The 27,319-nt window shown below is 39.7% G+C and overlaps 1 protein-coding gene across 1 annotated transcript in view; it reads right to left on the bottom strand.

The window, feature by feature from the left end:
* LOC100665526 (afamin) overlaps window positions 1–26,440 on the bottom strand; it is a 109,156-nt gene extending 82,716 nt beyond the window's left edge. Inside the window, 3 exon segments of the mRNA XM_023553361.2 lie at window positions 14,981–15,030; window positions 16,759–16,903; window positions 26,331–26,440. The gene's annotated coding sequence lies outside the window, so the exon portion shown is untranslated.
* Window positions 26,441–27,319: the final 879 nt, after the last annotated feature.

Here is a 27,319-nt window from a genome sequence, read left to right as displayed (position 1 = left end):
TGTGATCATGGGAAGACACATTCATGGGAAAATATTTTCTTCCACTTTAATTTCTATTAATATTGTGATAAGGGGGTTAGTGTCTTGAATACAAAGCAAGGAATCAGTTTAAAGACTACACGTATGCCAGAGAACGCTACCGTCGGTCAAAGCCTCGTTTACAGGCAGTACTGCAATTCAGCTGTGAGCACATCTGGCGGCAAGTTCATTTGCATATGTTAAAACTGTGTGGAAAAATTGTACACTGAATAGATGACCCATGATTTATCAAAAAGAGGAATCATTAACTGCTACCAAATTTATAAGCTCAGCATATTCTGTGTGCCTTAATGCATCACCTATTTATTAAAATAAAGAGGAGAAAGGGAAAAAACGAAACATGACAGTTTTCTTTGTGGCAGAGATGGATGTTGCAAAACAGTTGGTAAAATGATTAAAAAAAAATGATTAGAACAGGTAAATTCACAAGCAAACTACAAGCTTCTATTTTGTACACATAGTTCTAATGCACCTGGAGAAGAAAACATTCCAAAATCTTGGCTATAGTGTTTCTCTGGAGAACTACAAAGTCTATTGGGCTCTCCAAACAATTCAGGGTGTTGCCTTTTGATCTCCAAAGCCACAGCATCATTTCCATGGAAACTGCCTTTATGTACCACCATGCCCGTTTCAGCCAGCCAAAGAACAGATGCCAACAGGCCTTAGGTGTGAATACCAAGGGCTGGAAGCAACACATTTTTCATGGAGAAATTCCATCTCTGGAATTCACTTTTTTAGCTGGTTTCACCAAGTTCAGGAATTTTGGCCCTCAGGCCATAGAATAAAGCCCCATTACCTGGTACTTATGGGAATGTTTACTGGTAAAATAAACATCGAGTCACAACCTAATAAAGATGGAATAAGTAACGTGGCTTAAAGTCTCATAACTCTCTGACTTCCTTCTGAATTGTTCCAAGCATGCCAATGTGTGTTGAAACAATAATTAAGTCCTCCCACACCTCTGTGAAAAAAAAAATTAAGTCTGTCTAAGTAATAAAGGTTCCTTTGCAGTAGGCAGTTTTGACCAATCAGTAATAAATTTAAAAAAAAAGCCCTCCAAACTAGGATATTTATCTGTTCTACACATCTGAAGAACTCAGGTTGTTGTTAGGTGCCATGGAGTCGGTTCCAACTCATAGCAATGCCATGTACAACAGAACTCAGGTAGGAACACAGAATTTCCCACTCAAATGCACTGGTTTATGGAGATCCCCAGAGAAGGCTTATACCCCTTTCTCCAGACCATGGAAACAGAGACTCAGTCTGAGAAGAACGCACCAGCTGTAGAAAATGGATATTTTACTACGATCAAGAGAAGAATTAAGGATCTAAATACTCTTGACCAAAGAGGAAAACCCCCATGATTTCAAAACTGCTCTTTGGCTGCAACCTTGTACCAAAAAATACAACCTCCTAGAAAGACTGTAATTTTAAAACAAATTCATCCATCATTGCTCAAATATTAACATATTTAGGGATTCCTGTACTCGACGGCAGTGGGTGTCTTTTATGGGTAGTAAGCACAATGAGCTGAAAATAGAGACTGCTAACTATTCAACTAACAACAACAAAAAAACCTTCAACATTTCTTTATTTCTAATATAAAAATAAACAACTTAAACATTTCTTCATATTCATATAACAGTGCAACTGATTCTTACTACTTTTCTAATTTTCTGTACTTATTGCTACCCAAAGCCTTCCCCATCTCAGTAAATGGCAACCAGTTGCTTAGTCCTAAATCTTAGGAATCATCTCTTTGCTCCAAGGCCCATAACCAATCATCAGCAAATCCTATCAAATCCTATGTAGTTTAGCTACAAACTATATTACAAAATCAACTTCTTTGGACCATCTCCACCACTACACCCCAAGTCCAAGCTACTGCCATGTCTGGTCTAAAGAATTACGACACTCCCCTCAGTAGTCTACCTGTTCAACCTTACTCCCTGATAGTCCACCACTCTCTCAATATCAGAAGTGATTGTTTTCTTCAAACCTAAATAAAATCCCAATATGTCCTACTCAAAACATTCCATTGTTTTGCCTTTACAACCAGAAAAAATCCAAAACTTCTTATCATAGCCTCGGTGCCCAATGTGATCTGCCCCCCTCTCTGCCATTCTTTCTTTCAACTTTCCTCCTTACATTTACTACACTCCTGCCTTGTCGCTCTTCTTTCTATTCCTTGAATAAAGTTGTTCACGTTTGTACTTGTTCTTTTTCTTTGATATTCACAAGTCTGTGTCATTCAGGTCTCAACTTAAAGGTCACTTCCTAAAAGAGGTTACCCACTTACACTCTAACTAAAGTAGTACCCACCCCAGTGTTACTCTCTACCTCTTCATAGCACTAAAGAGTTCATGTTCTTAGTACCTGTCCTCCCCAGTGGAAACCCTGGTGGTGTAGTGGTTTAAGCGCTATGGCTGCTAATGAAAATGTCGACAGTTTGAATCCACCAGGCGCTCCTTGGAAACTCTATGGGGCAGTTCTACTCTGTCCTATAGGGTCGTTATGAGTCGGAATTGACTCGACGGCAATGGGTTTTTTATCCTCCCCAATTCCACCAAAAAAATGTAGGTGTTTCAAGGATATGAACTCTATCTTATTTACATCAGTCTCACAAGCACATAAAACAGCATCTGATTCCTGGGAACCACTAAATAATATTTGTTAAATGAGTGATTAGACACCTACTATAGGGTCACTATGAGTCAGGATCAACTTGACAGCAACAGGTTTGGTTTTTTTTAGTTTATATACCATAAGTGGAAACCCTGGTGCCGTAGTGGTTAAGTGCTACAGCTGCTAACCAAAGGGTCAGCAGTTCGAATCCACCAGGCGCTCCTTGGAAACTCTATGGGGCAGTTCTACTCTGTCCTGTAAGGTCGCTATGAGTCGGAATCGACTCGATGGCACTGGGTTTGGTTTTTTGGTATACCATGAACTGTTCCAGGTGCTGGACATACATCACTGAACAAGTCACACAAGAATCCTTGCACAAGAGAGACGTCATCAATTGGCAAACAGTTACCTAAATAGGTAAGAAAAATGTTAAGTGGTGATAAGAGCTATGTGAAGAAATAAAATAGGGCGATGTGATACAGCATGAGTGGGTAGAACCCTGGTGGCACAGTGGTTAAATGGTATGGCTGCTAACCAGAAAGGTCAACAGTTCAAATCCACCAGCGATTCTTTGGAAACTCTGTGGGGCAGTTCTACTCTGTCCTCTAGGGTCATTGCGAGTGGGAATCCATTTGACAGCAACAGGCTTGATTTTTGTTTTTGTTTTGGGGGGGTGGGTGGGATTTTAGATTTTATCCTCCAGGTAGCCTTCCTGAGGAAATGACAATAAATTGAAATCTGAAAAACCAGAAGGATTAGTATACAAAGGGCTGGGGTAGTCCAGGCAGAGGGAATGGTAATACTAACATCCCAAGGGAGGAAAGAGATTGGTGTTGCTGAAGATAGAAAGAGGTCAGTAAAAGTCAGTGTGATGTGTGATGAGGTCAAGGAAGCAAAAAGAAGACAGATGATGATGTAGCTTAGTGAGCCTGATATAGGAATTTTGATTTTATTTTATATGCTTCAAGAAGCCACTGGAAAGTTTTTAAAAATTTTTTAGGCTTCTGGGAAGATGCAATAAATCATTCCCTACTGTTCCTGCAAAGTACAACTAAAACCCTTGGACAAACATAAGACTCTGAAAGATGGAAAGAAGGAGGTACGCTAGCTAAGGACCTTGGGACCCAAGGAACAACACGGTGGTAAATTCTCTGGGTTTTCTTTTAGCCTCACGTATCTCCAGTGATGGGGAGGGTAACCATCCAAAGAAGCCCATTCCAGGAGGGAGGGAGATGGGTATTCATTAACTAGATAAACCAGCCACCAAAACTGTTGCTATGGAGTCAACTCTGACTCACAGCGACCCTATAGGACCGAGCAGAACTGCCCCATAGAGTTTCCAAGGAATGCCCGGTACATTTGAACTGCTGACATTTTGGTTTTACTAACAAGATAGTAGATAAAAATTATCTTAGGTGAAGGGAAGGACAACACACAATACAGTAGAAGTCAGCACAACTGTACTAAACCAAAACCTAAGAAGTTTATTGAATTCAACCCAACACTTTGAGGGACAGAGTAGCAGGGGCGGGGGTCTGGAGACCATGGTTTCAGGGGACATCTAGGTCAACTGGCATAACAAAGTTTATTAAGGAAATGTTCTGCATCCCATTTTGGTGAGTGGCGTCTGGGGTCTTAAAAGCTAGTGAGCAGCTATCTAAGATATGTCAGTTAGTCCCAACACACTAGGAGCAAAGAAGAATGAAGAACACCAAAGACACAAGGCAAATATGAGCCCAAGAGACAGAAAGGGCCACATAAACCAGAGACTCCATCAGCCAGAGACTAGAAGAACTTGATGGTGCCCAGATACCACCAATAACAGCCCTGACAGGGAACAGAAGAGTCCCTGATGGAACAGGAGAAAAGTGGGGTGCAAAACTCAAATTCTAGTAAAAAGACCAGTCTTAATAGTCTCACTGAGACTGGACGGGCCCTGGAAGACATGGCCCCCGGACTCTCTGTTAGCCCACAACTGAAACCATTCCTGAAGCCAACTCTTCAGACAAAGATTAGACTGGAATATAAGACATAATAAAATGATACTCATGAAAATAGTGCTTCTTAGCTCTAGTAGATACATGAGACTAAACGGGTGGCTCCTGTCCAGAGGTGAGATGAGAAGGCAAAAAGAGACAGGAGCTGGTTGAATGGACATGGGAAATCTGGGGTGGAGATTATAGGGAGGGCAACTAAGGTCACATAACAATGTGTGTACTAATTTTTGCATGAGAAACTAACTTCATCCGTAAACTTTCACTTAAAGCACCATAAAATAAAACGAAGAAGCCCATTCCAGCTCCAAACAAAAATTTTTAAAAAGCTCTTCCTTATATTGAACCCAAATCTAACTCCCTACAACTTCTGACCCTTAGTCATTTTACATTTTGGGGTCATATTGATGAGATCTAATATATACAGTAATGTCCTCAACTGAAAAGATCATATTTTAAAACTCAGACATACCTGGGATTGTCCTGAGACCTGGAGCCTGGGCCCACCAGGGGGTTATTTTTAGGAGGAACTGGGGAACTTCCTGGAAAAGAAGTCATTCATTCTAAGGCAAAGCAAGCTGTGGCACAAGTAGCAGATAGGAACCACAACCTAGAAATGCAGGTGAACAAGTGATACCATTTTCTATAATAACTTAATTTTTTATTAATAATCTACCCTCCCACATATCACATATTTGTCCATAGACAAAGAGAGGTGAAAGAAGGGCAACTGAGTCACACCTGTCAAAAATGAAACAGAATTTCTGTAAAATAAGAGTTTTATTCAGATTCAAAAATTTACAAATTGGGCAGTGCCAAAATGAAAGTTCAAAACTGCATTCTGAAGACAGAGCATAAGCATATATAACCTTTACTCAGTTTTGCAGAACTCTGTACAGAGTTGGGAAGAGTATGGGGGTACATTTGGTTGATTGACATTCAACATGCTCTCATAAGACTCATTTATCAAGCATTTCTCTTGGCTGGGGTACTCGACCTCAGCCATAGTTTCCTCCATTCCAGAGCTTATTCCTTCTGTTTCCTGCAACACTCTGGCTGGGCCAACTCAGAATGTTTTGAACAAGTTACCTTGGTCAAAAGTGTAGCCACGGATCATGTACTGTAAAAAGCAGAAGCAGGGGCCTAGGATAAAATGGAGTCCGATTCAGACCTGTGTCAGCCATTTTAGTATGTCAAGCCTCTCAGTTTTAGTGGGCTCTTTCACAAGCCCACAGTCTGTCTCTCAGGTTGTCTTCCAGTCATGCCCCTGTGGTCTCATGCCCAAGTCTCACGAATAGGAAGGGCCTTACAATAAAAAGTAAGAGATGAGTTGTTTTTTTAATTAGATAATTATATTCACAAGACTATAATAATAAAATTCCAAAATCTCAATGAACTGAATGGTTGGGATGGGAAATATAAATAACTAAAACTGACTTAAGAAAAATATCAAGCCCAGATAGATCAATAAACTTGGAAGAGATTGGAATTATCAACTAATTATCTGCAGTAAAAGATTTTAGCACCAACTCGGGGAACATCTAGCTCAATTGGGATAACATAGTTTATAAAGAAAATGTTCTACATCCTACTTCGGTGAGTAGTGTCTCGGGTCTTAAAAGTTTGTGGGCGGCCGTCTAAGATACTCCACTGGTCCCATCCCGTCTAGACCAAGGAGAAATGAAAAAAATCAAAGATACAAGGGAGAGACTAGTCCAAAGGAATAACAGACTACAACTACCATACCCTCTACCAGACTGAGTCCAGCAGAACTAGATGGTGGACTGCTCTGACAGGCATCACAACTGCTCTGACAGGCATCACAATAGCAGGTCCTGGACAGAGCTGGAGAAAAATGTAGAACAAAATTCTAACTCACAAAAAAAAAAGACTAGACTTACTGATCTGACAGAGACTGAAGAAACCGCAAGAGTATGGCCCCTGGACACCCTTTTAACTCAGTACTGAAGTCACTCCTGAGGCTCACCCTTCAGCCAAAGATCAGACAAGCCTATAAAACAAAACAAGACTAAATGGGTACATCAGCTCAGGGGCAAGAACAAGAAGGCAGGAGAGGACAGGAAAGCTGCTAATGGGAGGCCAAGGTTGAGAGGGGGAGAATGTTGACATGTCGTGGGGTTGGCAACCAAGTCACAAAACAATGCATGTATTAACTGTTTAATGAGAAACTAACTTGCTGTGTAAACCTTCATCTAAAGTAAATAAAAAGAAAAAAAAAAAAAAAGATTTTAGGACCAAACATCTTTACTGGTGAGAAGTTCAGTTCATTTTATGGCGTCAGCATAACCAGAATGGCAAATGGTGACAAAAGAGAGTCCAAAATATGAACGCTGTAGATCAACTTACTTAAGTAGATTTAAAAGGCCAAGTTAATAAAGAGCAAAGTAAGTTAAACAGCAGACTGGAACAGACATCTACCATAATCAAGGAGCATTGATTCTAGGGAGCGAAACAACTGTTTAACAGTAGGAAATCTATTAATAAGTCAGTGGAAAAAATACCATATAATCATCTCAATAGACGCTAAAAAGTAATCTGTAAGTCAATAACCCATGCTTAAGGGAAAAAAAGCCTAACTAATTAGAAGGAAATTCTTTTAATGTGCAAATAGATAAATATAAATATCCTCAAATGATAACATTATATTAAAAGTAAATTTCCAGAATCATTTTCATAAATAATAAGTACTCAAAGATCCAATATCACTCTTGATCCGGTTGTTGTTGTTATTTGCTGTCTAGTTGATTCCAACTCATGGCAACCCCAGGTGACCCCATGTGTACACTGCAGAACTGCTCAGTAGGGTTTTCAAGGCTGTGATGTTTTAGATGCAGACCTTCAGGCCTGTCTTTCAAGGTACCTCTGAGTGGGTTTAAACCACCAACATTCCCCTTGTAGTTGAGCACTTAACCATTTGTGCCACCCAGGGACCTGGTACCCAGTGCCGTTGAGTCGATTCCTGGTAAGGGCTATGCAAATAGGAAGGCCAAATTGTCATTATATTGGAAAGCAAAATTAAAACTGTTTACATGAAATGGTGCAACCACTGTGGCAAATAATTTGGCAGTGCCTCAAAAAATTAAGCATAGAATTACCAAATGATCCAACAATTCCATTCCTAGCTATATACCCAAAAGAATTTGAAAGCACATATGCCAACAGGGACTTGTACACCAATGTTCACTGAAACACTATTTACAGTAGCCAAAAGGTGGAAATAACCTAAAAGTCCATCAATAAATAAATGGAAAAATAAAATGTGGTACATATACAGTGGACTATTACTCAGCCATAAAAAGAAATGAAGTCCTGATACAACATAGACGAAAGTCAGTCACAAAGGGACAAATGCCATACGATTCCACCTATATGAAATATTTAAGATCGGCAAGTGTACAGAGACCAAAGGTTATTACTGATCACCAGGTACAGGTAGGAGGGAGGGGCAAAGGGGGGCTCGCTGCTTGGAGGACACTGAGCTTCTGTTAAGGGTGATGGGAAAATTTGGAAATGGATAATGGTGATTGCTGAACAACATAAAAAAAGTAATTTCAGTGAATTGTATATGTAAACAATGTTAAAACGGCAAATTATTTGTTACATACATGTTCACCCCAACAAAAAGCAAGTGGTAGTGAATTACCTTAAAATCCCTTCAAATTTAGTACTTAAACATTAGGTTATACACATGTTCACAGTTTTTCTCTGTATCAGCAAGCATTGGAAAATAGAGAAACAGATTCTACTGACAATAGCATAAACATATATAAAGTATTTTAGAAATAACCCAAAACAAACGAAAGAACCTATGTAAAAAACACGACAGATATTTACTGTAAAGTGTAAAGAAAGAGGAGGAGGAGAATGGGGAAGAGGAAGAGCAAAAAAAAAAAGGAGGAGGAAAAGAAAAGAATACAGGAAAAAGAAAAATATTGAGAGACTATATTTCCTTCCCAAATTAATTTATAAATTTATCATAGTCTTAATCAAAATACCTGACTAAAATCTAAAGTGTTTTCCAGGGTCTACAGGGCTCCACATGATCTGGTCCCTGGCTACATCCCTGATTTCATAACTGCCCCCCTTCCCCATCAGATTGGTCCCTTCAACCACACAAGTCTTCCTACTGCTCCTCCAGAACACTAAGCTCCCTACTACCTCAAGGTTTTTTATCTGTGTTCCCTCTGCCTATAGCTCTCATATAATATCTGTCCCTTTATGACTGGCTTATTTCACTTACTTCCCTTCACTTACTCTCTTACTTCATTCAAATTCCATATCCTCAAGAGATCTTCTCAGAAAACATTATCTAATACCATCCCCATCACTTTCTACCTTTACCCTCCTTTCTTTCTTTGTTGTACCTGTCACCACCTGACATTACTTCACATATCCATTCCTCGTTTTGTCCATTGTCTGTCTCCTTTAAGAGAATGTGAACTCTATGAGGGTAGTGACTGTCTTACTCATGATTTCATCCTATTGCCTAGCATTGAGAACAATGTCTGGCACAGAGAACCAAGAAAACAAAACCAGTTGTTGTCGTGTTGATTCCAACTCATGGCGACCCCATGCGTGCAGAGAAAAACTGCTCTCCATTGGGTTTTCAATGGCTGTGATCTTTTGGAAGCAGATTACCATGACTCTCTTCCAAGATACCTCTGGGTGGATTCAAACCACCAACTTTTCACTTAGTAGCCAAGTGTTTAACATTTGCACCACCCAGGGACTCCTTGGCACAAAAAAGGACTCCATAAATATTGTTGAATCGATTAATCTTTTCAAGGAACATTTAATGACATCATCTAGCACTTATTACATATAAAGTTAAGTTTAAGAAAAAGAGGAAGAAAAAAAAGAATTCCAAATTATATACATAGTTATTACAGGATATTACAACCAAACCAGAGCCTATAGCTCAGATTCTGTAGGTAAAAGAAATTGTGTCCCCTCTCTCAACACTGCAGTTGAATTTAGAGCTCAGGTCTGCTTGATGGAGTTGGCTAGAACCTTCTGCTTTTGGAAATGCATAATGGAGTAAAATGTGCCTCCCAATAAGAAATTAAAGGGTTACAGAACCATACTCTTGAGAGTCAAAGGTATAAAAATGTATCTGATGAAGTAGGGTGGAAGGTGTTGGGAATATACTTAAACCAAACCCAGATTATCAATGAGACAAGTTGTTACTGAGCAAAGACACCCACAGAAGAAATATTAAGTCACTAATCACCAGAATTCAGGCAAAGGGCCCAGTCTTTGAAAGTAACAGAGGTTCCAGGATCAGCATGCACTTAATACTGAAACCTATCCCAACACAGCTCTTCAACCCTGAGGCCCTATAAGGATACCATGAGGGAAATGTCTATCTAGCTCCTAGCACTGTGCCTAGCAGAACCAGTGCTCACTTAACTTTTCTTGAATGAAAAAATAAGTCAATGAATTAATAAATGAGTCAAAAACCATGCACACGGGACTAGGAAGTTTTGCTGTGCGATGCCCCAACTAAGTATCAAGCTGAGAAGAAGTGTTTCAAAGCTCATAGTTAGGATACATAGATACTGTCACCAGGAGCAAGGACAAAAGGAAATAGGCAATCAGGAACGCCCTGAGAGTGATGACTCTACAGTAAGAAAATGCATGGGGGCAACTGAGGCCACAGGCAGAACTCTGCAGGGGGGGGTTGGGACTGCAGTTTCTGTGGTCCTCAGAACTGCAGTCGAGTTTCAGAAGTCAGCCTCAGATGAGTAGAGGAGAAACAATTAAGGTATGACTTTAAGTGACCATGGGGAGTTTCAGGACACTTGGAAAAAAAGAAGCCAGGGAAAAGACTGGGCTTCCTACTCTTCCGTCAGGGTGGTGCCAAATCATTGTTATTTGGATATTTAATGGAAATGTGGTCATATTTTGTAGATACAGACTGTTGGGAAATAAGATACACAGTAATAGTCTCCTTTTGTAGAAATTCAAATCATACTGCAGACACACACACATAGATATACACAGGTACACATATAGCCACATCTAAACAGAGAAAATGTTTCTGTGTTTTAAAATTTCTCAAGGGGCTTGGATTTATTTTGTAAGTTGGAAAAAAAATTAAAAGACATCTATTCAGAAATAAAAGGCAAATAAAGGCTGGTAAACATCAAAACAGCTATTTAGCTAAGAACTGGCAAAAGATTTCTGTAAGAGTTTATGATCACAAGGTTATATTACCTTGAGTTATGCAATAGAAAATGGTACAAGTAAGGATTAGTAATATCCCCTTCAAGATCACCTTTGCAGCACAGATGCCTGAGCAGCAAAGCCAAAGAAGCCACATCTGCAGGGGAAGTTGGAGAGGACCCTAGCTTTGATGGGCAGATGTGGTGGTGTTAATAGCACTAGCAAGAGCACCAGCCATCTGTGCAACACGGATTCCAGACGCCTTTGGCAGCACCAGCAGCAGCCAAAGCAGTGAGCAGGAGGGAAGAAAGAGCACAGATTCTTCCTGACAGCCGCCCTGACTGACTTACTAACAATAAAAGAAAACTCACAAGGACTACCAGCGCTAGTCTGGAAGAATCTGGGGAGCGAGGGGTCTCACAAAATGGGTGAGGAGGAAGCCAGAGAAATAGGTTTTGCCACTGCCATTGAGACTGTAGTTTCACCCCTAGACTATTGTGGCCTGGGGAGAAAAGTTTTCAATTGGTTATCCTCCAGGAGCTCTTAACTTTGTTGAGGAAATAAAACACTTGAAAAGTTAATGTTGCAACAGTGTGGCAGTTCCTCAAAAAACTGAAAATAGAACTACCATATGACCAAGCAATTCCACTCCTAGCTATACACACAAAAGACTTAAAAGCAAAGACTCAGAGATTTGTGCACTGACATTCACTGCAGCACTATTTACATTAGCCAAAAGGTGAAAACAACTTAATGCCCACCAACAGATGAATGAATAAACAAAATGGGGTATATACATACAGTAGAATACTACTCAGCCAGTAGGAGAAATGAAGTCTTGATACGTGCTACAATATAGATGGAGCTCGAAGACATGTTGAGTAAAATAAGTCAGTCACAAAAAGACAGACCTCACTTTTATAAAAAGACAAAACAAACATAGAGAACAAAGCTTATTAGTGGTTACTAGGGGTGGGGGGAGGGAGACATTAATGGTGATGAAAATTTTGCATTGATTAAGGGTTGGGTTGCACAGCTGATTATTGTAATTGCTGTCAATAAGTTGTACACTGTAAAAGGTTGAACTGGCAAAAGTTGTGTGATAGATATATTTACAACAATCACAAAAAGAAAAGAAAAGAAGGAGTAGCTGCTGAGGCGGCTTATGTACAACCAAAAACCTCATGGGATTTGGTTCCTCTGTTTGGAGGAATAGGGTCATGTTTTCATATGGAACACCCCACTGATGGCCTAATAACATGATTAGTGCCTCTGTTCTACCTCCTAGTTCGATGTGTAGTGCCTGGGGTCTTCAAAGCTTACAAGTGTCTATCAAGGCACAACAATTGGTCTCTATTCTCCTGGACAAAAGAGGAAGGAGAGGCAGGAACAGGAGGAGGATATGGAATTTGCGGTTAACTGCCTGCATAAACAACTGCCTGCTTTGTCATGAGACCAGAAGAACTGAATGGTGCCCAGCTACCATTACTGAACATTTTGATCAGAGTCCACAGAAGAATCCTGATCAAAAGGGGGAAAATGCAAAACAAAATTTCTAATTCTCATGGACTCTAGACTTCCTGGAGCCATGAAGGTTGGATGAATTCCTGAAACTACTGCCCTGATATAATCTTTAAACCTAAAACCAAAAGTAACCTCTGAAGTCTTCTTAAAACCACACAATAGTTTAGCTTAACTAGTAAAAAAATGCGTGCCTTGAGCATTATGCTCTTTTAAGAACTATCTATATGGGATCAAATTGACAACAGTAACTCAAAAGATTAGATATGAACATTGGAGGGCACTGAGTTTATGTTAACGGGGGAGGAACAGCTCAAAATGGAGGATGTGAATGGTTGCACAACTCAAAGAATGTAACCAGTGTCACTGAATTGTACATGTAGACACTGTTGAATTTGTTTTACTGTGTATATTCTCAACAACAACAAAATAAATAAATTAAAAAAAAAAAAAAAGTTAATGGTGCTAGGCAAAACAGAACTCAGTGGTGGATTAGGAATAAGGGCCTGAATGCTAGAGAGACAGTTCTCTGAGAATCAAAAGGCCAGAAAAATACTTCAATAAGGAGAAAATAATTTAAATTTGGCTCAAAGGACAAGCTGGGACTAAATAAATGAGAGAGCTGGAGGTGAAAGGCAGGAGTATTCCAGCAGCATGTTTATCCTGCAGCATTTTCTTCATGGAAATTTCTAGGAACGTTACCCCAAGAAGCAAGGGTCAAGATAACAAGTTCAATACTTCATATATATTATATAGCCTAATTTCACAAAAGAATCATTTTCCATGGAATCATATTAAAAGTTTGGAAGACAAGACACAATTAAAGAACAAAATATAGTCATGCACCGTATAATGTCTGTTCAGGCAACATCCGACTGCATATATGTCTGTGATTCCATAAGGTTATAATATCCACTGCCGCTGAGTCGATTCTGACTCATAGGGACCCTATGGGACAGAGAAGAACTACCCCATAGGGTTTCCAAAGAGCTGGTGGATTTGAACTGCTGACATTTTGGTTGGCAACCTGAGGTCTCAACCACTGCACCATCATGGATCCAAGGTCATAATAGAGTTCAGAAATTATGATCAGAGAAGAGGACATAGTGGATGTAATGGACATAGGGAATGCCAACAGCTTCCAGCACGCAACACGTGTATCTCATATTTCTTGTATACACGCAGTCCAAGAGTTATGAACATGATCCACTCCTAAGTCTGCCTTTAAGTCAAATTTGTAGGTAAGTTGGAACAGGTACATACAGTTCTTATTTTGCATCAATTAGTCAAATATTTGTCTTAGTATATAGTATATATTTTACCTTTCTATCGACGGCAGTGGGTTTTTTTAGGCATATGAAACACTTAAACACTTCAAACTGTGCAATATTTTCAAAAGCGTCACAACGTAGTGCATGTGTTTGTTATTACAAACCATTGTATTTAACTCAAATTTTTAATATAACAGATTTTATGGCAATCTGTTCTTAAGCACGAGTTGTCCGTAAGTCAGACGTTCATAACCCAGGGAACTGCCTATAATATGGTGTTTGTACAACGTCCAAGTCACGTAATGTCCTATTTCACAGAACGTATCACGGACATTAGGTGACGCATGACTGTAGGGGCCTCGTGGACTCATTCTGAAGAATAAAGGCTAGGCAGAGAGAAAAGACACAATTACAGGAACACTGTGGCACCCTACTATTAAAAAAAAAAAATTACTGGAGCCTAAAAAAAAAAATTTTTTTTTTTTAAACCAACACACTCTGACGGTGTTGAGCTCCCCCTGGTGGTCATATTAGCGAAAACGGACTACTCCGGAATTTTTGTCCTTTCTCTACACGGGGAATGATTCTAAAAGATGAAACTTGTTATTGTCCTACATCTTCTACCAACCCCCTTTATTAATATGCGTAAAAATGTAGCTAATCTTGGTATATTTCCCTCCCCACCAAACCTATTTTTTGCTGCTTCTAAAAATCCCCTCCTCTGACAACAGCTAAAGGCAGGCTGCTAACCAAAAGGCTGGCAGTTCGAATCCACCAGCCACTCCTTGGAAACCCTGTGGGGCAGTTTTACTCTGTCCTATTGGGTTGTTATGAGACACTGGGTTTTATCGGGTTGTTATGACACAGAATCGACTTGATGGCAATGTGTTTGGTGTTTTTTGTTTTAGGGAGAATTTGTAGACATATATGGGCAATAATATGATTAATTCCAAATGGCAAGAAGAGATTATCACGCATCTCTAAAAAAAAAAAATACTAAACATGATGAAAGTCAACAGTGTGTGGAAAACTTGGAAATTTAATGATATTCATACAGATCTGGGTTCATACAAATCTTACCATGAGACCTTAAGCAAAAAACTCTCTTTGACCCAGTTTCCCCATTTAAAAAGTGGAACCGGTTGCTGTGAAGATGGATAAGTATGCAAAACACCTATCACAATGCCTATCATAGAACAAGCACACCATAAATATTATTCCTTTTCCTTGAATAACAACTAGTAAATTCCTGAATAGGGTTCAGAAACAATGGATTTGACAAAATAAAAATCCCATAATGACACAGAATAAAAATCTTCATTATGGAATCTATTTTATGCTTACCTTATACTGTCTCTTCTTAGCTTTTGTGTTTATCTCTCACTTAGCCACAGCTGAAAAGGGAGAAGAATGTAGCGAAAATCATCATTAAGAGAAATCATTAAATTAAAAGACTGTCATTGAGGCCCACCACTTCTACTCCTAGCTATATACTCAAGAGAAATGAAAACATGTCTACATATAAACTTGTACATGAATGTTTATAGCAGCATTATTCGTAATAGCCAAAATGTGGAAACAACCCAAATGTCCAGCACTGGATAAATGGATAAATGAAATACGGTATAGCCATACAACGTGCGGTGCAATGAATTAACTAATATGGCCCTTCTACGTCTGGTGTCTTAAAAGCCAGCAAACGGCCATCTAAGATGCGTCAATTGGTCTCAGCCCAGCTGGAGCAAAGGAGAATGAAGAACACCAAAGATACAAGCAAAATAAGAGCCCAAGAGACAGAAAGGGCCACATAAACCAGAGACTCCATCAGCCTAAGACCAGAAGAACTAGATGGCACCAGGCTACCACCAATGACTGCCCTGACAGGGGACACAACAGAGAATCCCTGATGGAGCAGGAGAAAAGTGGAATGCAGAACTCAAATTCTAGTAAAAAGACCAGACTTAATGGTCTGACTGTGACTGGAGGGACCCCAGAGGACATGGCCCCCGGACTCTCTGTTAGCCCAGAACTAAAACTGTTCCCGAAGCCAACTCTTCAGACAATGATTAGACTGAATTATGAGACATAAAATGATACCGGTGAGGAGTGTGCTTCTTAGCCCAAGTAGACACATGAGACTATGTGGCCAGCACCTGTCCAGAGGCGAGATGAGAAGGCAGAAGGAGCAGGAGCTGGTTGAATGCACACGAGAAATACAGGGTGGAGAGAAGTGTGCTGTCACATTGTAGGGAGAGCAACTAGGGTCACATAACAATGTGTGTGTGAGTTTTTGTGTGAGAAACTGACTTGAATTGTAAACTTTCGCTTAAAGCACAATAAAAGAAGAAAAAACAGATATATGGCCCTTCTACCCACAGTCTTTGTGTCTCACACACAATGACTGAGTGGGACTATGCAAATATGGAATATGGGACCTGTGATGGTTGGGGTTGTGTGTCGACTTGGCTGGGCCATGATTCCCAGCATTGTGTGGTTGCCCTCCATTTTATGTGTTGTGGATCCTGACCTTTGCATGTTGCTGAGGCAGGATTAGTATAAGGTGTGTCTTGGGTTGCAGCCCCAGTAGGGCATGACTCAAGCTGGACACTTACTAAAGTTACGCCCTGCCCTGGGGTGTGGCTTCCATCTAAGATACATGTGTGTGTCCTGGCAAGGCTTTCTCTGCATCTAGATCCTGTGTCCAGTTTGTAATCAACTGGCCTCCCCAGAGGCCTGCTGTCTGACCTGCTGATTCTGGGATTTGCCAGCCTTCATAGCCCTGTGAGTCAGCAGTCTGTGGTCTGAACTGCGGTTTGGGCTCATCAGCCCCTGCATCCCCGTGGGTTGAGAGAAGCCTATGCCTGACTCACAGATTTGGGACTTGCCGCTTGGGACAACTGCATGAGCCATTTCCTTTATACAGTTTGTGAGTTCTGTGAGACATTGCAGCAAGTTAGAGAACCCCAAGACGGGAGGTAGAGTACTGAGGGGAGAGGGAGTAGTTGATGTTAGAAATGATGGAGTGGTACAGCAGCTTGGAAAAGTTGGACATTTGGGACATCTTTAACCTCCACCTCATAGGAACCAGCTTTCTGCTGATCATTATAAAAGAAATTGTTTACCTTAGAATATTATTCAGTCATAAAAAAGGAATGGAGTTCTGATACATGTTACAGCATGGATGAACCTTGATAACATTTTGCTAAGTGACAGGAGTCAGTCACAAAAGATCACATCCATTCATATGAAAGTCCAGAATAAGGAAATCTGTAGAGACAGAAAGTAGATTAGCGATTACTTAGGGCTGAAGGAGGAGGGACTGGGGAATCCAGAGAGAATAGCTAAAGGGTTTGGGGTTTCTTTCTGAGGCAATGAAAATGCTCATACTTGACACTGGTGATGGTTGCATGTATGTGTTTATATACCAAAACCATTGAAATGTACCCTTTAAATGGGTGAATTGTATGATATGTGAATTATTTCTTAATAAAGCTGTTTTAAAAAAAGACTGCCATTGATTCTGGGATTAAACCCTTTCTACCTAGAGTTAAAATACCTTTTTTTTTTTTTAATGAAACAGTGCTGAAATGACTGATAGTTTGGATTTTAAGGGTGGTTTTATTGTCCTTACTCAGTAGAATATTGCCAGCCCTAAAGTGACTCCCAGATTTTTGGTCTGTGAAATGACTGAAAATCCACTGAGATTCACTGGAAGAATAGATACAGTAGAAGGATCATGGAATCTAGAGACAGGTTGACCTAGGTTTTAATCCAGACTCTGTTAATTATAGACTATGTGACCATATGCACTTTACTTAAACTCTCTAGGCCCAAAAAGTGACTAGCCTCTCTGTGATTGAAAGTTTATCCATCATGAAAACCAAAGATCTGGAACCACTGTCACTATCTCCAAAGGTGCTTCCAAGTCTGCCTTCTAACCCAATACACGGACATTCACCTTAGTTATACCGTGGCACAAACATACACATAAAACCACATATGATAGATGCCAACTTGGAAAAAACAACCTTAAGGTTAAAAAAATTAGCCTTGACAAGCTGGAAACAGAAGAGATTCTATACACCCCAAGGCTAAAATAAAAAGGAGAAGGGAAAAATCACTAGGCATAAGCAACATGGAGAAAGAGAACAGAATATTAGATTTTAGAATGCCTTCTGGATAGATTTATTATACAAGTAATATATACTAATATACATAGTCATTTCATCACTCCTAAAAACATAATTAAAGGAGCCCTGGTGGCACAGTGGTTAATCACTTGGCTGCTAACTGAAAGGTTGGTGGTTCAAACCCACCAGGTGCTCCACAGGAGAAAGGTGTGGCAGTCTTCTTCTGCAAAGATTTATAGCCTTAGAAATCCTATGGGACACTTCTACTCTGTCCTGCGGGGTCACTCTGAGTTGGAATTGATTCAAGACACACAAGTACTGGGTAAAAAAACAGAGCTATTGGTCGTAAATTTTTAAAAGTTCAAATTTCTCCCTTCCTGGGGAAATTTATTTGTTCCAAACTTGTGAACGCTTTTTCCAAGGCGGGAGAAAACAAAGGAAATTGGAAAATGAGAAATGAATAGCCACATAGGCTCCACAAGTTCACTTTTTGGTTTTTAACACTGCCTCTTCTTGGAGGTTGGAAGATGGGGGCAAAAATAAATAAGAAAAAGCTCATTATTTTTTTGCAGTGTTCTTCTGTCTCTGACATATATAGGTCACAGGCACCACCTAGTGGCATTAATCGTTAAGTCTACGCTTCATTTAGTGAACTCTGATAAGTCAGTTCAAAATCCAGTTGAGTTCTTCTTCCTCCAGCCACCGTCCTGAAAATTAAAGTTCTCCTATCCAACAGAGGGGACATTCAAATATCCGTATCTTGTAAAACTGTTACTATCTCATTAATTAATACCTTCATAGTTTCGGCTGCAGCCAATGCAACAAGAAAGATCTACAACATAAAGGCCAAAATTCTAAGTTTGGGGTGTTAACAGATAATGAAACTGGAACCTCAAAAATTTCAGAGATGTCTCAACTTAAAAAATGTATGCCCTTTTAATATTGAAAATATGTTTGCAGTAAGTGATATTAGTGATGCTTCCAGTTACCCTTCAGCCATTGTTATTAGCCAGGGATAAGAAGCGTATTTCTAGGCGGTACACCCTTCAAGTGTCAGCTTTGTTATCTCATCAGCAGTAACAAACTATCTGGACACTGTTTTAAGTTAATCATGTGCACATTTTAACTATATAACGTCAACTGGGATAAATGAAAAGGTTCCCAAGATTCGTCTATCCCTAAGGTATTACAAATCACCATGGAAAGCTAAGAGTAGAAAACAATGAGTTATGAGCTTCCGGTGCATAACTGAGTCCACAATTCAGGACAATGTCTGACAAATACCTTTGGCTGGCACTGTATCAGCAACCAAATTTAGAAGGCATCTCAGCTTGAGGGATTTCCCATTGGCTAGAGACTCCAGCCCCATTTCTATATCTAGCTGTAGGGTCTGGGGCTATTTAACTGCTCGATTTCTCACATATAAAATAAAAAGACTATATTCTATAAAGTCCTATAAGCATGAAAAAAAATCATTATAATTTGAAAACCCTAGGTGTAATAAGCCTAGAAGAAATACCCAGAACCAAACTCATGGCGAACCTATAGGACAGAGAGGAACTGCCCCTTAGGGTTTGCAAGGTTGTAATTTTTATGGAAGCAGACTGCCACATCTTTCTCCTGCGAAACAGCTGGTGGGTTCAAACTGCCAACCTCTTGGTTAGCAGCCAACTGCCACCAGTGCTCCTCTAGGAGAAATATCGGCCCTTTATTAGCATTGTCGGAGTCCTTGGGTGGTGCAAATGGTTAACACACTTAGCTGCTGAGAGGTTGGAGGTTCAAGTCCACCTAGACGTGCCTTGGAGGAAACCTCTGGTGATCTACTTCCAAAAAAAATCAACCACTGAGAACTCTATATAGAGAGCATCATTAGGAGTGATGACAACTGTTTTTTTTTTTCAATTTTGTTTAGCATTGATGCCGTTTCTACAAACCACAGGAGGGCAGTGTTGGGGTATTTGCCTAAAACACAACCTTCAGGTGAGCCCTGAAGAAAAACCACTGCAATATACTACTGGGAATTGTCTGCAGTCCACTTATTCATTACTACAGTCACTCTCTCATGTGTGCTATAAGACACTCCAACCAAGTAGGTCTATAAATGTTTTATGAATAAAGGCAAATTTTTTTTTTTTTTTTTTACTATTAGGCCCCATTCTAACTGAAATCATTTTTAGCTCAATCTTCAATTACCTGAACTCTCATGTTGACTTGTTTTAAAACTAGAATTATTTAAGTAAGACTGATGGTTATATTTACTGAAACCAATTACAGGTTTTTGCTTTACCCAAACAAATATGTTTCTGAAAAGATGTGTGTAACAACAGTTTTTATGATGACAAAAGTAATATTTTTTACCAAATAAATTTTAAAAATTCATATAATCACAAAAAGACTAGAGAAATCCCCCAAATATTGCCATTTTGAGTATATCTCTATAAATATTCTGTAGTTTACCCTTTGTGTGAACATTTGTTTTTCAAAGAACACTGCACATATTGTTCTATAATCTGCTTTCCCCCACTAATTATGAATATTTTGTGTTATCTTCTCCATCATCACTATTAATGTCTGAACAATACTATACTATATGGATAGGAAAAAAATTAATCAATTGCTTTTTTTGCAAACTTCTTGCTGTTCTTAAGCTCCTACCACTGAAATAAACGTTCTTATTGCTAAATCTCTGTACACTTCTTTGATGTCCAGGCATAACTCAAGGTGAAAAAAAAAATTCTGGGCAAGAATTACTATTGTAAAGTCCAGACTCCTCCGCTAAATCCTCTCTCTTTTACATTGGATTTTCATATACCCAAACTTCTTCAGTCAGGGCAAACCTGAAATGTTAATATCCACCCCTTCACTCCTGCAACAGTCATTTGGAAAAAAAAATTTCTCACTTACGGAAATCAGGCACAAGGTATGTCCTGAAAGATTCTGAAAGTGTCAAAGTTCAGATATTTTCAATTCTCATAGACAATTATAAGTATATTCTAGGTATCTGAAAAGGTCTGATGGTGATTCACATACTTTGCTTTAAGTTACTAGAAAACAGTCATAAGGTAAATGTCTTGGATCCATATATTCTCATTCAAATTTGGATAATACTCCTTCCCAGTCGCCAACCTCCCTACCTCCCTTCTCCATTTTATAATTTAGTAATATCTAGCTAGAGTCAAGGACTTGGGTTCAACTCCAGACTGAGTTACTTATTACTGTGTACTATGTACCTGTGGAAACCCTGGTGGTGTAATGGTTAAGAGCTATGGCTCCTAACCAAGAGGCTGGCAGTTCAAATCTACCAGATGCTCCTTGGAAACTCTATGGGGTAGTTCTACTCTGTCCTATACAGTCACTATGAGTCGGAATCGACTTGATGGCAAAGGGTTTCGTTTTTGGTTTTATGTACCCTTGGGTATATTTAGTCTCTTTAAGCCTCAGTGTCATCATTTATCATTTAGAGATAAGTCCTTACCTTACCAGGTGGCTGCAAGGAATAAACTAAATAACTCAGAACCAGCACAAGCACCATTCAATACGGTAGATTTGTTAACACCCTTTTTGCCCACGTTGGATACAAGCTAATGAGGATGGATACCCATCCACAGGCAGTTACAATACAGTCTAACAAGTACCAAGGTAGAATAGTACAAGAGATACGGATGCACACAGAGAGAGGCAAGGGCAAGTTCCCAGAAGAAACAGCATGTAAGCGGAAATCCAAAGGATTGAAATCTGAAGCAGTGTTCCCAGGCATACAAAGAGGCCTGGACAAAAGAGATCAGGCATAGAGTGGTTGGGAAGTTGCATAAATTAAAGCCAAGTGTTTAACAGTTAGCATGTTGACGACTTTTAACTTTACCTCAAGAACAATGATTACTGAAGTGTTCTAGTCAGGAATTGATGTGATCAGATTTCCTTTGTAAAAGATCAGTGACTACAGAATGTAGACTGAAAAGGCAAGACTGGAGACAGAGCAGTTAGGAAGGTGTTGCAGAAATTCAAGTGACAATGATGGTGGCTGGTAGCTACCTAAAATGAGGACACAGAAAAGCAGGTATGTTCAAAAGGATTTTACATTTCACAGTGTGAGGCAGAGAAGGAAGGTTAAGGGAGAGGGAGAATTTCCAGGATATTTAATTCTCTAACCTGTGCAACTTGGCTGATAGAAAACATAGAAAAACGAGCAGGTTTTTTTTCGGTCAAAGGATAATCGGTTGCATTTTGGATGTACTGAGTTCAGTGCCTGCAGACACCCAAATGGAGACTTCGGATAGTTAACTATATTAGTTTGAAGCTATGGCAGAACTGGACGTGCAGACTTTGAAGATTTCAGTGTATAGATGATGCTGAGGCTGGGGGATAGTATAGAGAGAGATAAGAAAGCCTAAGAAAAGCTCTAATTATCAACACTTGAGAGGAACAGGAGGCCACAAAGGTGACAGAGAAACAGGAGAGGATTTCTTAAAGTGTGCTTAACTGTGCGAACCAAGGAAAAAGACCGATGCTCATATGTCAAAGTATATTTGACTTTGCTTAACTATATGTAATTTTTGGTTGTATTTTTGTCTTCGATTTCACTTTCTCTGCTAGCATGTTAGTTAAGCAGCCTCGGGTAATTGTAAAGAAAGGATACGCTGCAAGGTGAAGGACGTCAATTAAGTCTTCTCATATGGGCAAGGGTTGTTTCTCTTGGGTGTAGCTGGCTGCCGAGGGCACTGCTTTGCCCCACTGGCCCAAGGGCTTATATTCATTTTTCTTATAGATGACTTTGATGGTTATTATTTGGCATAAGCAGAGTAAGGTGGTTGAATGGCCTAAAAAACAGCCTGACAGTTGCCCTTGTTCCCACTTAACTCGATGTTACCAAATCCCCAACCTTATGAGTACCCTTAGAGCTTGGAGCTCCTGTTTTCATGTAACACCTCCCCTGAGTATGCTTCCTCATAATGCTGTGCCACAGTGCCCTATAAACTGGTTCTAAGTACACCTGGCATCTCTGCAGAAATGTCATCCTTGGGTTCCGGGCGCTGTGTGTGTTAGCTCTGAACATTCCGGGAGCAATTGCATACTGGAGCTCATTTTGATGTGACTCTTCAGGCCAAAGAAGGCACACAATTTTGACTAAAGTCTGATTCCTGGGGCCAGTGCGTTCATTTGAACATATTACCCACCGTGGTGGACTATCTGGGCTGATACTAACTAGCAGACCCCTAGAATTCCTGTCCATTGACTTTTTTCATAAAAACAGAGAGCAAAATTCTGCAAGCACACTTTTGTTGATGGATCACTTTATTCAATACTCAGAAAGGCCAATCCTCTAAGACAAGTGTTATATGTAAGATAATCAATTTGTGTTGCTTTCAGCCACTAAGTTTGTGGTATCTTGCCACAGCAGCAATAGGAAATTAATACATGGCTTAATATTCAAATTTTGGAATTTGAAAGGGGTGAGGACTGTGAGATCTCTTAGTCTCAGCTTCTTTTTGCAAGACGGAGTCCTCTCTTTATGGATAAGTTTTCTCTGCTACCCTTATCTTAGAAATAAACATCTTACTTAAAAAAAAAAAAAAAAAAGGAGAAAGTCATAGACTCCAGACTTTCTGTAGCCACGGGGGCTGGATGAACCCCTGAAACTACTGTCCTGAGATAAGCTTTAAAACTTAACCAAAATTATCCCCGAAGACATCTTAAAACCAAATAATAGTGTAGCTTAACTAGTAAAAAATGTCTTGCTTTAGCATTACGCACATTTAAGAACTATCTATATGGGGCCAAAGAGACAACAATAACTCGAAAGATTAGACAGAAACCTTAGAGGCAGTGAGTTTATGTTAATGGGGGAAAGAACCACTCAGAAAAGCTGGGTGAAAATGGCTGCATTTGTACATATAGAAACGGTTGAATTGGTGTATTTCTCAACAAGATAATATTTAAAAAGAGAGAGGTGGTGGTAGATCCAGATGGCATGCGTACGGAGAGAAAGTTATTTTTACATAAGAGTAAACCCAAAAAAAAACCCACTGCCGCTGAGGCAATTCGAACTCATAGGACCCAATAGGGAAATACAATAATAATCTCTTAGTGAAAAATACAGGTCCCCGCCTGTTTCGGATTGAATTTTTCCCCCAAAAAGTTATGCTGAAGTCCTAACTCCTGGACCTGTAAATACGACCTTGTTTGGAAATAGATTTTTTTTTTTTGTTAATGAGGCCATACCAAAGTGGGTCCTAAACCTAATTCCTTCTGAGTGGTGTCTTATCAAGAGAGCAAAATACACACAGACATACACAATGGGGAAATAGACCACGTAAGGAACCGTCTATAACCCAAGAAATGCCTAGGAATGCCTGGGATCACCAAAAAGGATACTCCCTTAGAGCCAATGATTTTTATTCTTTAAAACCCCCCACATGTGGTATTTGCGTTACAGCAGCAGTAGGTAACTAACACCAACGCTCCATCATCCTGAGTTACAAGGAAAACGAGGGCAGAAAAGTAACATCCAGTTGAGAAGGATACAGAAGTTGAGAAGGATGTAGAAGCTTTAGAAGAGTTTTACTATTCAGTGAAGATAAAGCAGAGTGGAAAGGTTGAGGAGAGTAGGGGTGTAGTTGGAGGCTCACTAAAGGAAAAGGAAACATAGATTACAATGAGAAGAGCTCAGAAGGGGATGGACGACAGGAAGGACCAGTGATCACACATAACTGGATATAGCCAGCCACAGGTTTTCCAAAATAATCAGCTCTAGCTGTGCCCTCGTTTGAGGTTTGACGTGTTGTCAGGAGGTATCTGCTAAGGCCTGGAAGGATGGTTTCTGATGGTGTCTTAGCTCATAGGATCTGATCAATGATGAGATCTGGTCCCAGGGACCAACCTTAGTGGGGCAGCCACTGTAATTTTTTTTTGCCACCATTAGATTCTTAAAAATGTCACCTCAGTTCAGAGAACATCTTGATGGCATATGGCTTTCCAATGCCTTTTGAAGGCTTGCATCTTTTATTCTCACCATAGCAGGCAGTCTGAGGTTAAAAAACCAGTTGTTGTCGACTTTGACTCACGGTGACCCTATGTGTGTCACAGTTGGGCTGTGGTCCAAAGGGTTTTCAGTGGCTGATTTTTTGCAAGCAGACTGCCAAGCCTTTCTTCCAAGTGGCCTCTAAGTAGACAAGAACCTCCAACCTTTTGGTTAGCAGCAGAGCACATTAAATGTTTGCACCACCCAGGGACTCCAGTTGAGGTTAGTGGTTTATAAAAGTGATAAATACGTAAGTCAATTTGGCTATGCGCCACTATGAGAGATCTTTTTGGTAGACATGGCATCTTCTCAGTTATTCCCCTACCTCATCCCTCCAACCTCACCAGCAAGTTAAAATGAAAGCAAGTCTCAGACCCAACTCTACCACATATACATTTGTCATGGGTTGAATTATGTCCCCCCAAAAAACGTGTGTATCAACTTGGTTAGGCCATGATTCCCAGTATTCTGTGGTTGTCCTCTATTTTGTCATTGTAATTTTATGTTAAAGACAATTAGGGTGGATTGTAACACCCTTACCAGGTCACATCCCTGATCCAATGTAAAAGGAGTTTCCCTGGGGTGTGGCCTACACCACTTTTTATCTTAAAAATAGAACAAGAGATAAAAGGAAAGGGAAGCAAGCAGAGAGTTGTGGACCTCACACCATGAAGAAAGCAGCACCAGCAGCAGAGCGCTTCCTTTGGACTTGAGGATCCTGCGCTGAGATGCTCCCAGACCAGGGGAAGACTGATGACAAAGACCTTCCTCCAGAGCTGAGAGAGAGAGAAAGCCTTCCCCTGGAGCTGGCACTCTGAATTTGGACTTCTAGGCTACGGGACTATGAGAGAATAAACTTCTCTTTGTTAAAGCCATCCACTTGTGGTGTTTCTGTTATAGCAGCCCTAGATGACTAAGACAACATTTCTTAATCAAAAATGTATTAGCAAGCAGACATTAAACAGTTTATAGTTTTATGCTCTAAACTCAATAAAATCACAGCCCTCATCCTCTAGTGATCTCACCATACCTTGCGTGAAAAGTTTGCTCAGGCAAGAGTCTGTTACCTTCAGAAGGGACCAGAACTGTTCATATGGATCATGTCTCAGACATCATCCCTAAGGATGCGTGCTCGTGGGTTTCTTATACCCTATTCATTTAAATGTAGGGCATGTCTCTATTTCACCCAATCCAAATGTCTTCATACAACTGATTTAATCAATGAGAACTCATTTCAAATATCCATTGTGTTGATTAAAAAACAATTTAAACCCATTCTTCTGTGATAAAATATTCCATTTTTAATTTTCTATTTTTCTGACCATTACTCTCCTGTGAATTGGGAATATTATGATGTCTGGGGATGATGACATATACTGTATTCTTTTGGCACAGCTACAGGGTCACTGCATAATAAACACAATGTTTTTGCCATCTAATTCAATAACAAAATAATCCACACTCTACTGTGCCTTAAGGAGTCTCTGGGTGGCAAAAATGGTTAAGCGCTCAACTACTAGCCCAAAGGCTGATGGTTCAAACCTACCGAGAAGTGTCTTGGAAGACAGGCCTGGCAATCTGCTTCTGAAAGGTCACAGCCTTAGAAACCCTATAGAGCAGTTCTACTCTGCACACATAGGGTCAGAGAGTCACCATGAGTCTGAATCCATGTGACGGTAGCCAACAACTGTGCCTTAAAAGCTTGACATTTGAAGTCTACTTTTCTCTTGTTTTGATTGGGTACACACTGGTAATAAAAAGTAAACGTCAAACTAGGCCAATATGTATAGCATTTAAAGTGCTGTGAAGTTATAACTGCATCACTGTGGTTTGTAGTATGCCAAGCATAACGTAAAGCACTCTGACATCACTTCTCCATCATTAGTCAGCTCTGCAATTGAAGCACAAAATTAGTCATAGATAATATGCAAATAGCAGGACTGTCCTCCAATTGAACTTTATTTATGGACACTGAAATATGAATTTCATGTAATTTTTATGTATCATAAAATATTATTCTTCCTTCAACTTTCTTTAGTCACTTAAAAATGCAAACACCATTCTTAACTTGTAAGCTGCACCAAAAAAGGCAGTGGGCCAATTTGGCCATAGGGTCATAATTTGAGGGTCCTTGAGTTAAACTAACTATATGCATACAATACCACATGGCTTATAAAGTAAAATAATGCATTATCACATAGATACACAAGAATAAGCCCCAATCATTCATCTAAAAGGCTCTGTCTCTGATGGGAGGAGTTGAGAGTTCAAAATGAGGGAGAAGATATTTCATTTCAAAATCTGCACTTGGTTGTGATTTTAATTTTAAATGGATACTTCAGGTTTTTGTTTCGGACCCCAAAATAGAGCTTCTGTATATGAAAATTAGTAAGATTAAAAGTACAACTGAAGCATCTCTAAAAAACTTCACAAGAGATTTTACCTGTGGCTGACTTTAAATAGCATGGAATAAGCTGGGCATTCTTTCCCACAGATTTTACAGTACATTTTCAATACTCCCACCTTCAGAAGGAT

The sequence above is a fragment of the Loxodonta africana genome, chromosome 5 (assembly GCF_030014295.1).
Source record: "Loxodonta africana isolate mLoxAfr1 chromosome 5, mLoxAfr1.hap2, whole genome shotgun sequence".
NCBI lineage: Eukaryota > Metazoa > Chordata > Mammalia > Proboscidea > Elephantidae > Loxodonta > Loxodonta africana.
Note: the sequence above shows the minus strand (reverse complement) of the source record. Positions and strands in the feature narration are given on the sequence as shown.